The sequence below is a fragment of the Stigmatopora argus genome, chromosome 23 (assembly GCF_051989625.1).
Source record: "Stigmatopora argus isolate UIUO_Sarg chromosome 23, RoL_Sarg_1.0, whole genome shotgun sequence".
Lineage (NCBI taxonomy): Eukaryota > Metazoa > Chordata > Actinopteri > Syngnathiformes > Syngnathidae > Stigmatopora > Stigmatopora argus.
The window spans coordinates 7,775,592-7,787,532 of record NC_135409.1 but is presented as its reverse complement, the minus strand read 5'-3'; the positions used below and the strand labels follow the sequence as shown (position 1 = coordinate 7,787,532).

At 46.4% G+C, this 11,941-nt stretch overlaps 1 long non-coding RNA gene across 3 annotated transcripts in view; it reads right to left on the bottom strand.

Moving 5' to 3' along the window:
- Nucleotides 1-37: 37 nt before the first annotated feature.
- The window catches only part of LOC144068766 (uncharacterized), a 227,688-nt gene continuing 215,784 nt past the window's right edge, over nucleotides 38-11,941 (bottom strand). Inside the window, exons 3-6 of one of the 3 annotated variants that reach the window (XR_013298300.1) lie at nucleotides 620-703; nucleotides 460-525; nucleotides 249-377; nucleotides 38-156 (exon numbers count right to left, since the gene is read on the bottom strand). This is a non-coding gene — a long non-coding RNA (uncharacterized LOC144068766). The remainder of the gene's footprint in view (nucleotides 157-248; nucleotides 378-459; nucleotides 526-619; nucleotides 704-11,941) is intronic. The other 2 variants (XR_013298301.1, XR_013298302.1) reach the window with 2 other exon arrangements.

The window sequence follows — 11,941 nt, the reverse complement described above, 5'->3', positions numbered from 1 at the left end:
CATTCCTTTGCTAGTTCTATGAAGAAAAATACATGAGTATATTTCAAGGGTTTTATTTTTCCACAAAATGGGGTAATTGAGTAGGTCCTCCAGCATTTAAAGATGAGGTGGTGTTTCCATCCATTGATAAATCTCTTCTTGGCACTGGATGGAATTCTGGGGAGAAAAAAAGAGGGTCAAAGCACAATAGACTAAGTCCAACATTAAAAAAAAATAGACTGGGGGCCAGTTAGGTCAAAAGATTTTACCAACATCAGAAGGTCTCATCTTTATTTTCAGATATGGAAAACATACTGGATAGGGGCCCTCAAGATGTTGGTGTCAAAGGCTGTGCCACGCTCCAAAGTCACCTTTCTTTAGCATTGATTTGGGTGGACCTTGAAGAGAAGCAAAATAGAGTATTTTTAGTACACATGACATGAAAATAATAAATCAAATAACCTGAAAAACAGGTCTTACGTCATCCACGACTTCTTTGGTCTTGTAGATTTGGACAGCTTCCACCATCACCGTGGCTTTAAACCTCTGCAAAACACCACAGCATGATTATGTCAAGGTACTATATATTGAAACATTTCAATTGTTGGCTGGCTAGAAAACATCGTTTTAAAATAATAACCTGAAACACAGGTCCTACGTCATACACGACTCCTTTGGTCTTGTAGATTTGGACAGCTTCCACCGTCTCCGTGGCTTTAAACCTCTGCAAAACACCACAGCATGATTATGTCATTGCTTATTTAACCATTTTGATGCACAAATGACTCCCATTCAATCAAAAAAATAAAATACGTCTCACAAAGCTCTTAGACGGAGGAAAAATGGTTGTTTAAACGAGTCAAAAATGACCCCTGCGCTACGGTTGAATGAATGTCTCGCTTAGGTTTTGTCAAAACCACAATTAAAAATCAAAAGGTCCAAGCCCTGAAGTCTTCCTTTAGGAAAGGGAAGGGCAAAGGTATATACGTATTCTAGAAGTGTACTGTTTATTCCTTACACCTCCACTTGATGCCACTAGTGTGAGTGTGAGTTACCCACACAGGATCTTGCTATTAAAAAAATCAACGCCAACCCAGTTAAAGTGTCTTCATTCAAAATTGGAGTGTATCATGATGCTAAACAAGCTAATTTAGGAAAGCCGTGAACACTGGTCGCTGATATCTAAACATTACTGTGACAACAAAATTTCCCGAATACGGGAATAATAAAGTTATCCAATCCAATTACACGGGTAGAGGAATTAGACGCTATTAAAGACTCACTTTGCCGACAAACTGCTCCTTTTTGGCCGTTATGGCCACATTCTTGATGTTTCCCAGGAGTCTGTCCTCGTTGAGAGACTGAAACACACAATGGAAGGGTTTCTTTTTAAACATTAAGAGCAATAGGTGACGCGATGTAGCCAACTTGCTAACAAACATTTGTGTTTGCATCCACGTCGGGGCTACATCACGCCAATGAAGCACGTTCCCGTCAAAAAGCACTCTTAAAATGAGAACAGGGGCTACGAAATCCCCAAAAGACAAAGTACCGAACGCGCTGCATTGTCCTGGAAGAAGTTTGTCGGGTTTTTCTTCGGGAAATCGTCAATTCTGAGCAGCTCAGCAGTCCAACGCGCCCAGCCTCCGGCTCATCCGCCATTTTGAAAAATGGCGGCGGTCTTTTGAACTCTGACGTCAGCCACGCCTCGGCCACGCCTATTACACATAGACACAAAAAAAGAGATCGTTTTCATCATAGAGTGCATTAGTCAGGGGGCTGGGGCTGCAAATACTTTTAGGTTGGGCATTAATACTTCAAAACAAATTCATTGTTTTCATAATAACGTACTGCAAATACTTTTTGGTTGGGCTTTAATACTTTAAGATACAATATTGCACATTATGAACATTGCGGTGACATGCACTTCAGTGTTTGTTTTTGACTTCTAAGGTTACATACTTGGATATGCTTTGTCAATTGGGATTCATTTGGCTAAAGCAGGGATGTCAAACATACGGCCCGCGGGCCGGAACCGGCCCCCAAGGAGGTTCGATCAGGCCTTGTCTAAGGAAATATGAGGTGTTTCATGAAATGTTTTGAAAAAGGATAGTTCATTAAATTTCAATATTTTCCTAATGTTCTTGTGCTTCTTTACACCAAAACAAAGGAAAGACATGATATTTGGGTTATTTATAGCAGAGCATGGTATAATTTTAATGGTCCGGCCCACTTGACATCTCCCTAGGCCGTATGTGGCCCACGATGCCAAATGAGTTTGACACCCCTGATCTAACTTATAACTATGCCTTTTCTTGCTACTGTCACAATGAAATTTCCCGAATACGGGATGAATAAAGTTATCCAATCCAATCCACCTTCCGTTCAGCTCTGCTTTTGCCCGAAACGTTACGCCTTCCTCCTTTGACGCCGTCCACAATCTCCTTTCGGTGACAGCCCCGGTGAAAGTCTGGCACGGCGGAGGGTCGACGAACACGCCAATCGCGTCGTCCCGCAATTGGACTTTTTGCGAAATGACCCCCGCGCCAGGCTAAATGAACCCCACGGCCCAATTGGTAGTCGTCGGGGCCAACTCAATCTGTTCTTCCGATATCTTGGTCGCCCGTCATCTACATTCAGCTCGCGCGCCGGGTCGACGGCGGAACCTCTGAGGCGCGGGATGGCGCCCGGGCGGCGAGGTCGGACTCCCAAACCAGTCATCTAAGTCGAGCGGAATCTCCGTCGGAAGGAATAATCGTTGGCGATGAGAACTCTCGACGGAGCTCGTTTGAAGCCGGCGCCGGCGTGGAAGAAAGCCGAGGGCGCCGCCGAGGGAGCCGTCGGAACGGCGCTCACCTTCCAAATTACCGCCGGCAATTTCGACTTTGGCCGCCTCGAGACGTGGAAATGGGCCCGAGAGGGAAACGAGCGGCGCCTGCCAAGTAGGAGAGCGTCGATTTGACCTTCGACCTTTCGCCGCTCGGGTTTGTTCCCGAGAAGGGCGTCGCGGGAAATGGAGCGAGAGCGGGACCAGATCAGAACCGAGTAAATAAAAGACGGCGTTTTACTGGGCCGGCGGCAGTTGATGGGGCGGCCGTGCCGATCAAAAGAACATTAGCTTTGATGAATCAATCAATACCCCGGTGGCCTCCGTCCTGTCCATCGATCCGCCCGCCGCCGCCGCACGGAGGTCGACGCGGGGCTCGGCGGCATGTGAAACGGCGGGCCGTCTTTTTCACACTGGCCCGCTCGGATGAAAATCCGCCTTCATTGATTTTCCCTTCATTTGCCTTTTGAAATAGTATTTCTGCTCCGGCTGCCGTGGGATTTCCTTCTTTTCACAACAATCGCCAATGTACATTTGCCTTTAGCCTAGCCTAGAAAAGTTGAGCTCGCCTAGGCTAGCATAGGAAAGTTTTGCTCAGCAGCTCGACTCCGTCACCCCCAGAAGCCACTTTAACGACTGCGTTCTGCCGTGACATTCAAACGGTGGCAACACGAGTTGAGCTCGTCTAGCCTAGCCTAGCATAGGAAAGTTTTGCTCAGCAGCTCGACTCCGTCACCCCCAGAAGCCACTTAACGACTGCGTTCTGCCGTGACATTCAAACGGTAGCAACACGCTTGGCATTCCGATTGACAAACAAGGATGGAAAACAAAGGATTCTTGAAGATTCCAGGCCACTTTAAAGTGAAATACAACCAAACTGAAAGGTTATTTCAAGTCATTTCCTTTAAACGGAGCCGGAGTGATAAACAAGTGGAGTCGCAAAAGTCTCCTCTTTGCAAAAGCATTAAAAGGCAACCTGGCCCTCAGTATTTAATCCATTTCTATTAAAAAAAAGCAAACAAAAAACTTTGTCCAGCCCAGCAATTATTAATGCTTTCCCACAAAACAGAGAACTTAAGGTTAGCCATGCCTTTCATTGCGCAAGGTGCACTTTTCAAAAGAATTTCAACAAACGCGCTGCCGTCGTCCCACCCACCCAACGACTCGTACGGTGTTTGTAAGGTTTTTTGGGGGTTTGTAAGGGGAATCATAATCATTTATAAGGGCAGTTATCGGCAGAGGTTGACAGGTATGATATAGTCGTGAAAATACGGTGAATCAATCTGACGTTACGCTTTTTTAAAAGTTTTTTTTCAGGCGCCAATCCTTCCTTCCTTCCTTCTTTTGGCAAAATGCTAATGAGCGTCATTTCAAATGACAGAGAAAAGTAAAGTTTTCGGAGTTGCGAGCGGCGAGGTTCTCGCGGGGGGTGCTTGACGCCGAGCCGAGCTCTAATTCTGTCATTGTCAAACTTTGACAAAAGTCATTGTTCCCTCGCCTTTGTCGACGAATACGGCTGCGTTAATTTTTTAAAAAGAAGGCACGAGATGTGTATTCCTTCAAGAAATGCGCGCCACTGCTTATGCTAAATATTCTAACATCCATCCAGTGGTGTCTTTTTATGTGTATTTCTTTTCTTTTTATCTCCTGTTAGCCACGGGAGGCCTCTACCTTTGCCACTCAGCCTCATAACAGCATCTCAGAAATAATTTAAGAATCCTTTTTTTTTTGTGTGACAAAAAAAAATACCAAGACAAGCTGGAAGAATTTCAAAAGCAGATCAAAGCGCGCCGTTTCTCCAACGCGGGGGCGTCGCTGCTCTCTCGGGCGCCGCGCGATGATCAAGTACTCTGTTTTGTTAAAAGGCCTGTCGTGGACGGCGGAGACGTTTCCTCCATTGGCGTCTGCGTATTTACAAGCGCGCGTGTGAACGCCAAATTAAATGTCAAGTCCAATGACGGAAAGGCAGACAGGAGCAAAAATGTCTTCACGCTACAGCTCACGTAAACACTGGTCGCCAATCGGGGGGGGGGGGGACTGCAAGGACTGGCGCTCAATCATTGGAAGGAAATTCACCAACCTGGCGAGAAGTTTTTTCATCTTCTTTTTCTTCGTGGGTCACCAAATCTCCATTTAAGGCAGCGGTGGCGTTCCGCAGGGGTCCGTACGTAGACCCGCGGCGTTCCGTCTTTTTCCACCTGAGAAAATGACAAAGAATGACGTTAGCGCGGCGTCTTGACCTCGTTGAGGTTGAAAAACTTGTACACACACGATCCGGGGGCGGGGCGAGCGCGCGAATCCCATTTTGGCGAAACGTCCGTTCGGCGAAACGTCCATTCGGCAACCTGTCCGTCTGTCAAACGTCCGTCGGCGAAACGTCTTTCGGCGAATCATCCGAGTACCGCCCACCTCGCTCGAGCGGGGGTGCTAAACTCAGTTTGGTAGGTGGCTCACACATTCACGACGACTCGAGCTCGTTTATTTTGGGCCGTAAAAAGCCAACTTAATGGCTGCCATTTATGACTGATTTGGAGAGAAAAAAACAAAAACAACAACTCACCCAACCATTCTCATTAGAGCATATCCCGCCATTTGCGATATTCTCGCCGCCCTTCGACCACCCGCGTGCCAACGGGGTCAAATGAAAAGCCAATCGGACCACTTAATCAGCCCGTATTTATGGTTTAACCCACGGGTGGCGGAGAAAACACTTGCACTTATCAATGCCATCAGTCGGGGTCACCTTCCCAACCCTGATTAGAGTCCACCAAAATTTATGGCCCGCCCCCGCCCGGCGCTATGTTGACGCGGCCCTGGCGGATCGGCGGCTGCGCGTGACGGTCCCGAAAGTAATGCGGACCTGGCTTGGGATCGATGAAAAAATGTATGCGCCCGCAACCTAGGAGGCATTCTGTAATGAAATCAATAACTTTGCTTGGCTTCTGGCATTAAGATCATTGGCCAGGCTGTTATTTAGTCATTGTTGTCCTACAGCGTCGGCATAACCTGGCGACCGGCACAAATCGATGGCTAACGCAGCGCGGCTCGCATCCCAATTACTGGCGGGGCCGGCAAGGAATCAATGCGGCTTTTAGCCATTAGCACTCCTTGTGGGAAATGGCCGGCCGGCGGGACCTTCCTTTGCACGCCGGCGCCTAAAAGGAGGACGCGGCGCAACGTAAGGGAGAAGAAGTCCTCTTTGTCGCTCGGAGAAGGCACCGATTCTTAGTCATTCATTTGGTTTCCGTGAAAACAATAGCGTGGTACGTTGCAAACTGGGCACTTTGAAAAATCTGCTCAGGTGAAATTCTACAGTTCTGGGCTGGCTGCAAAAAAAAATACAAATGTTTTGGGTGGGGTTTTCATACCTGTCAACCTCTGCTGATAACTGCCCTTATAAATGATTATGATTCCCCTTACAAACCCCCAAAAAACTTTACAAACACCATACGAGTCGTACGGTGTTTGTAAGGTTTTTGGGGGGTTTGTAAGGGGAATCATAATCATTTATAAGGGCAGTTATCGGCAGAGGTTGACAGGTATGGGTTTTACAGAATCTTGTGTCATGCTAGCATGGAGCAGCAGAAAAGAGGTCTGCGCTAACAGTCTGTTCAAGTTTAGCTCCACCCACTGGGTTTACAGCAGGTCCATGTGTTTATCTGACACGTTCCCCCCGTCTTGACTGGCTGCAAGTCAAGAGGGACGTGCTGCTCATCCAAGCCAAATGTGAAGTTCTTATGGTAAGCAGGAAGCTGCTTTCATCCCAAAAAGTCGGCTTGAATACAATTGAAGTCAACAGCCAAAAGGAATTTTACCTGTTAGCCTACCAGCTGAATTCTTCAGGTTGGAGCCACTCCCAGTAGCTAAAAATAAAGAAGAAAAACAAGATCATTTTTGGGAGTGAAACTGGTTCTGTCTGTCAAGATCAAATCAAATGCAAAGTTGAGAGTTACAGAGTCAAGTATTGCACTCAAAAACACAACGATTGATTTCAAACAGTTGAGTCTTACGCAAGTACGTACATTGTTGGCTTTGACCTGTTTTAACATGAGCGACGGCCCATTCGTGGCAGAAGGTATTCAAACATTGCTAGCACCCTTTTATCCGTTTTTTTCTGGAAATCCTTTCTGGCTTTTCCTAGCGCAAAAAAAAAATGCACATTTACAACCGGTGATTGGTATTTACCACCCTGAGCTGAAAGTAAATTCCACTTTACAACCGCGGGGGGAGCCTGAGAGCGATCAATTGTCATTTAATGCTACTTTGAAAACCAGAGTCGCTCGCACGGATACTAACCACGGGGGTAGAAAGGTGCTCCATTTGTTGACTCTTGTTTGCATGCTAGTCCTTAAAAGAGAAAAGTTTTCTTTCTCACACTCAATATTAATGCCGTTCATTAAGAACGGAGATGATGGATTGGTAATATTAAATCTAACAGCGGTCCTCGGCCTGATTTGGAGCCGGACGGCCACTGGCTTAACGTGGTCTACATTACTCATCCTCCAGACTGATGAACCACCAAGACTCCCATTAAGTTGAACGAACTATTTTTACAGATCACTATTCATTTCTAAGCCGCAATTGGAGTCGACCTTCATGAGAAGAAACAAAAGAATTGCTCATCTCATCTCACTACGGGTTAAGAAAACCCTCGAACCGGCGTCAAGTTTCAAAGCTTGTCCCACCATTAAGTAATATATTGTTGTGTTGATTTCAAGCCATTTTCAAGAAAGACTATGTCAGAAACACGACAGGACAGGCTCAAATTTCAGCATTAGCTTCGATGCCAATAGAAAAGAAGGAGGAAAGAAAGGAGGATGGATATTGCGTACAGTTAAAAAGGATTTTTGGTGAGTAAAATATGGTTATATTCCTAAATAATATTTCAATTGTATGAGGTTATTATTGATGATTTTTTATGTCGCAGCTGTAGCTGAAGTAGAGGTTTTATAGCCATAAAATCGTTTTTGAGGGTTGGATTGATTCCGATAGCAGAAGGCGCTACCCCAAAATGCACGGACCGCCACTGTGTTTTTCATCCCGGCTGGATTCTGCATTGTTGCCGTCACCAAGCGTTTCTCCTCGCCACCAGAGGGAAGCATTTTAAAAGTCAACGGGGTTGCTTCCTCATTACCAATCATTTATGGAGCAGGTGCAGCTCTTAAAAATTCCTGGGCTCAAGCAATTAAGTTCACGAGCCGCCGTGAACATTCCTCTCGGCGACACGCTTTTCTTTGGTTCCAAAGCGCCGACCGAGTCCCGCGTTTCGCTTGGTGGACGGGGTTCTAGCCCCGTCCTTGAATGCTTTTTAGCCAGCGTGCTAGCGTGGAGGCAAAAAGCAGACTTGTTATGATACAGCGCGTCAGCCGTTGATATGATGAATGCGTTTGGCCGCACGTGAAGGTGACCGGCGTCAATCCGGAGCACCCAAAGCCACGGCTGGGCGCCATGAATTTACCATGAAGGCTGCTTGTCCGCATGGTGTCCCCCCCGTCCCCCCGTTCCAGCGTTCCAGCGTTTCTTCACCCTCACTTTCATCTTTCTTGATGGAAGCTCATTTGAAGCCCAATGGCATCTTTAACTCACATCCTTGGACCCACACAGATCTCCCGGACGGAGAGGAGGCTGCCGTTTGTCAACAAAACCGCAAAATATTCTGCTTATGTACTGAGCTAACCTGTAGTAGTGACGACCTGCAGTCAATAAATAACATTTAAAACATATGAAATGGCCGATGATTTTTTACATGAAGGCATACCTGTCAACCTCTGCCGATAACTGCCCTTATAAATGATTATGATTCCCCTTACAAACCCCCCAAAAACCTTACAAACACCGTACGACGAGTCGTACGGTGTTTGTAAGGTTTTGGGGGGGGTTTGTAAGGGGAATCATAATCATTTATAAGGGCAGTTATCGGCAGAGGTTGACAGGTATGTGAAGGAAACAATGACGCGGTAAGCCAATGTATTACGCTCCAACTTTTTTTGTGTGGCATTTATGTGGGTACACGGTCGATTGGTCGCCGGTCTTTTGGTCGCCCGGAAGGTAAGCGATAATTACCATTAAAATGGTTGCTCAAATTCCCTAAATACAAACTGCGAATGACTATTTAGTCATACTCAATGCCCTATTAATGATTAGGCTAAAGAAAAGCTCCAAATTTCCCGGACTTTTATTGTTTTTTTGTTGGGCTGAACAGACTTTTGACAACCACGACCCGATGTACAGTCTAGGAGGAACATTTACACCAAGACTTGCGTTATAAATCAGCTAATTAGGGCCGATTTTGCCCACGCACGCATATACTTTTGATCCTGTGTGCGTGTTGGATTCCATATTTCATGTATGACAGCCTGATTAGACGTTGAGCACTTGAAGGTGTCGCTTGACAATGTCTCTTCTCCTTTTTTTTGCGTGTGTGTGCTTCATTAACTGTCATCCACGCGCCGAGGATCTGCCTGGTGTCTCTTCTTTTCGCCTTTTTAACCGCATGCTTGCTTAATTAGGTACGACTTCAAAGTAACGCTTCACGCCGAGATGGAGCAGATATTTATATCTTACGGCAGCACCTGAAGGTCCTGGAGATGCAAGGAAAAGCTAGCAGGGACAATTTACGGAAATGGGAATCAATTGGGTACCATTAGGTCTCTCTGTGTTATATATCTGCGTTCGCTTTTTTTGGACCGTTGACTCCATGAAGATGATGGAGGCTTTTTTTTTCATATTTTTGGAGATAATTAATAAGAGTTAGCGCTGCGAAATGATTGAAACTTTGACAGCCTTTCTCTTCCGACCGGGTGATCTGATCTTTCCTTCATTTGTGACGTCTCCCGTTAGAAAAAGTGCTGTTCCGGCATTTGCATTTTCCAAAGTGCTACTCTCCTCTTAATAGGAAATATCAAAAAGGCCAGAGAGGTCACGCAAACAAATAAATAGAGGCGCTTTAATCTGGGCTAACCCCGGCGGCCAGCGGACTCGTCTTGGCACGTTTCAATCAGCGGGCGAGCGCGGCGTGGCGTGGCTGGCGTGGCCGGCGTGGCTGGGGTCAGCAGATTGCTTATGCTGATCCCAGTGATTGGAGTGCAGGTGATTACCATAAGCAATTTAAGTGTTATTGATTTTACCTCTTGAGCGCAGTCATTGAAAAGCCGCCTCTCTGCTTTTTACAAGTATTTCCCCGGCCGGTCCTTTTGGGTCGGGTCGGGTCGGCCCAGCCGACAGCGGCGGCGCTCCACCATCATTTCCCGTCTCGCCGTCATTTCGGAGGTGGCGTGGCCTTGCGTCCGTCTTTTCTCCTGCCAATGGGTGACACAAAAGCCCTAATTTTCATTGACCCCATTGACAATTTTCATTTGAGATAGCATACCTGTCAACCTCTGCCGATAACTGCCCTTATAAATGATTATGATTCCCCTTACAAACCCCCCAAAAAACCTTCCAAACACCGTACGACTCGTACGAGTCGTACGGTGTTTGGAAGGTTTTTTGGGGGGTTTGTAAGGGGAATCATAATCATTTATAAGGGCAGTTATCGGCAGAGGTTGACAGGTATGAGATAGCCAAGCCTAATTGTAAACAGAAAAACCCTAGCGTCCGTCCATTAAAATATCGCCCAATGTCTTTTTGGTTGTAGCCGTGGCCGTAACGGAGCAGCGGATTCTGCCGTTTGATCAATGAATAAAATGGAGCAAATTCCACCTCTTCATTTTTCATCCGGCCGGCGCCGAGGACCACAATTTCTTCTTTTAATATTTTAGTGCTCTAAGTTAAGCGTCCAAATTCTCTCCAGGTCCGACCACTAGATCATCTTGACATTTCAAAGTAGTGAAACCTTTGGAGTCAAGCGATTTTTAATCAAATCTATTAACATCATTTATGCTTGTCAGGCGACCCCTCCTGAGCAGTGGCGGTCCGTGTATTTTCTTGTTGCGCCTTCAACGGGTAAAATCTACTTCCTAGCAGCATTTAATGATTAAATACAAATACTGGAGTTTTTCAGACATTACAACCGGACCGGGGGGTGATTTTCCCGGGAAAAGACAGCGATGGACGTCAATGGCGAAACGGCAAAAAATCCACTAAAATGGGCTAAAATCCACTTCCTAGCAGCATTTAGTGATTAAATACAAACACTGGAGCACTGGATTTGATCCGTGATTTGAGCCATCCCTGTCCAAGGCAATGCGATTGGAGAAAGGACAGCAATTGACCAGGGTCACCATATCAACGTTTTCGGACATCCGTCAACGCTGGAGTTGCTCTCTATCCAGTCAAATTCTTGTCAGTACATCATAAAGTAAATAGCAAGCCTTCCTTTCAGACACATTTTCCCAGTTAATGAGTTCTGCGGCAGAATAATCGATAACCTGCAGGGTGGCTAATTAACTGCTAATCATCCGGAGCCATTTTGTGGAGGCGCGCACGTGGCCATTTTAAGTAGCCGTGTTAATAATAGATCATTCGGGGCTTTTTATTAGCTAAATAAAAGCCACCTTATCATCTGACAGCTCCCAAATTGCTCCCGGGAATGTGTGTTTGCCCTTCAAAAAAAAAAAAGGTCTCCACGTGAAGGCGAGACGGCGCTTGTCCAAGAAAACCCGGCACGGAGAAGACTGAGGAGATAAATGGGAGCACGCTAACGACGTTGGGACGTTTCTTTCTCCCATCTTGTGATGGTCTTTCCTCCTTTTTGCAGGCTTGGGCGCACCTGCATGAAATGCGGCGTCCTCCCTGGGGTCTTTCTTCTCCATCTCTTCTCTCCCCTTTGGCAATAGATCCAATTTCCTTCGCAGAAATCCTTATTTGGCATCATGATCATCCCCAACACTTTTCTCTACAGCCCTCGTTGGTTTCCTCACTTCATTGCCTGATGAAGTTTGAGGCCCGATCCTCTTTTCACGCCAACCCTAATAAATACGACCGGCGGCATTCTGTTTCGGGAGCGTTCGGGGTTTCCGTCGTGGCGTCTGTCTCGGGGAGATACGTCGTTTAAGGAAGATGAAAGCATTTGACCTTTCCAACCGGAGCCAGAGCAAACTTTGGAGACGGGAGTGGCGAAATAAACGTGCTTTCTCACGGCGGCCAAGCCCACGACGAGACGGCTAATCCCCCCGTTTGTCGTTGGCCGACAAG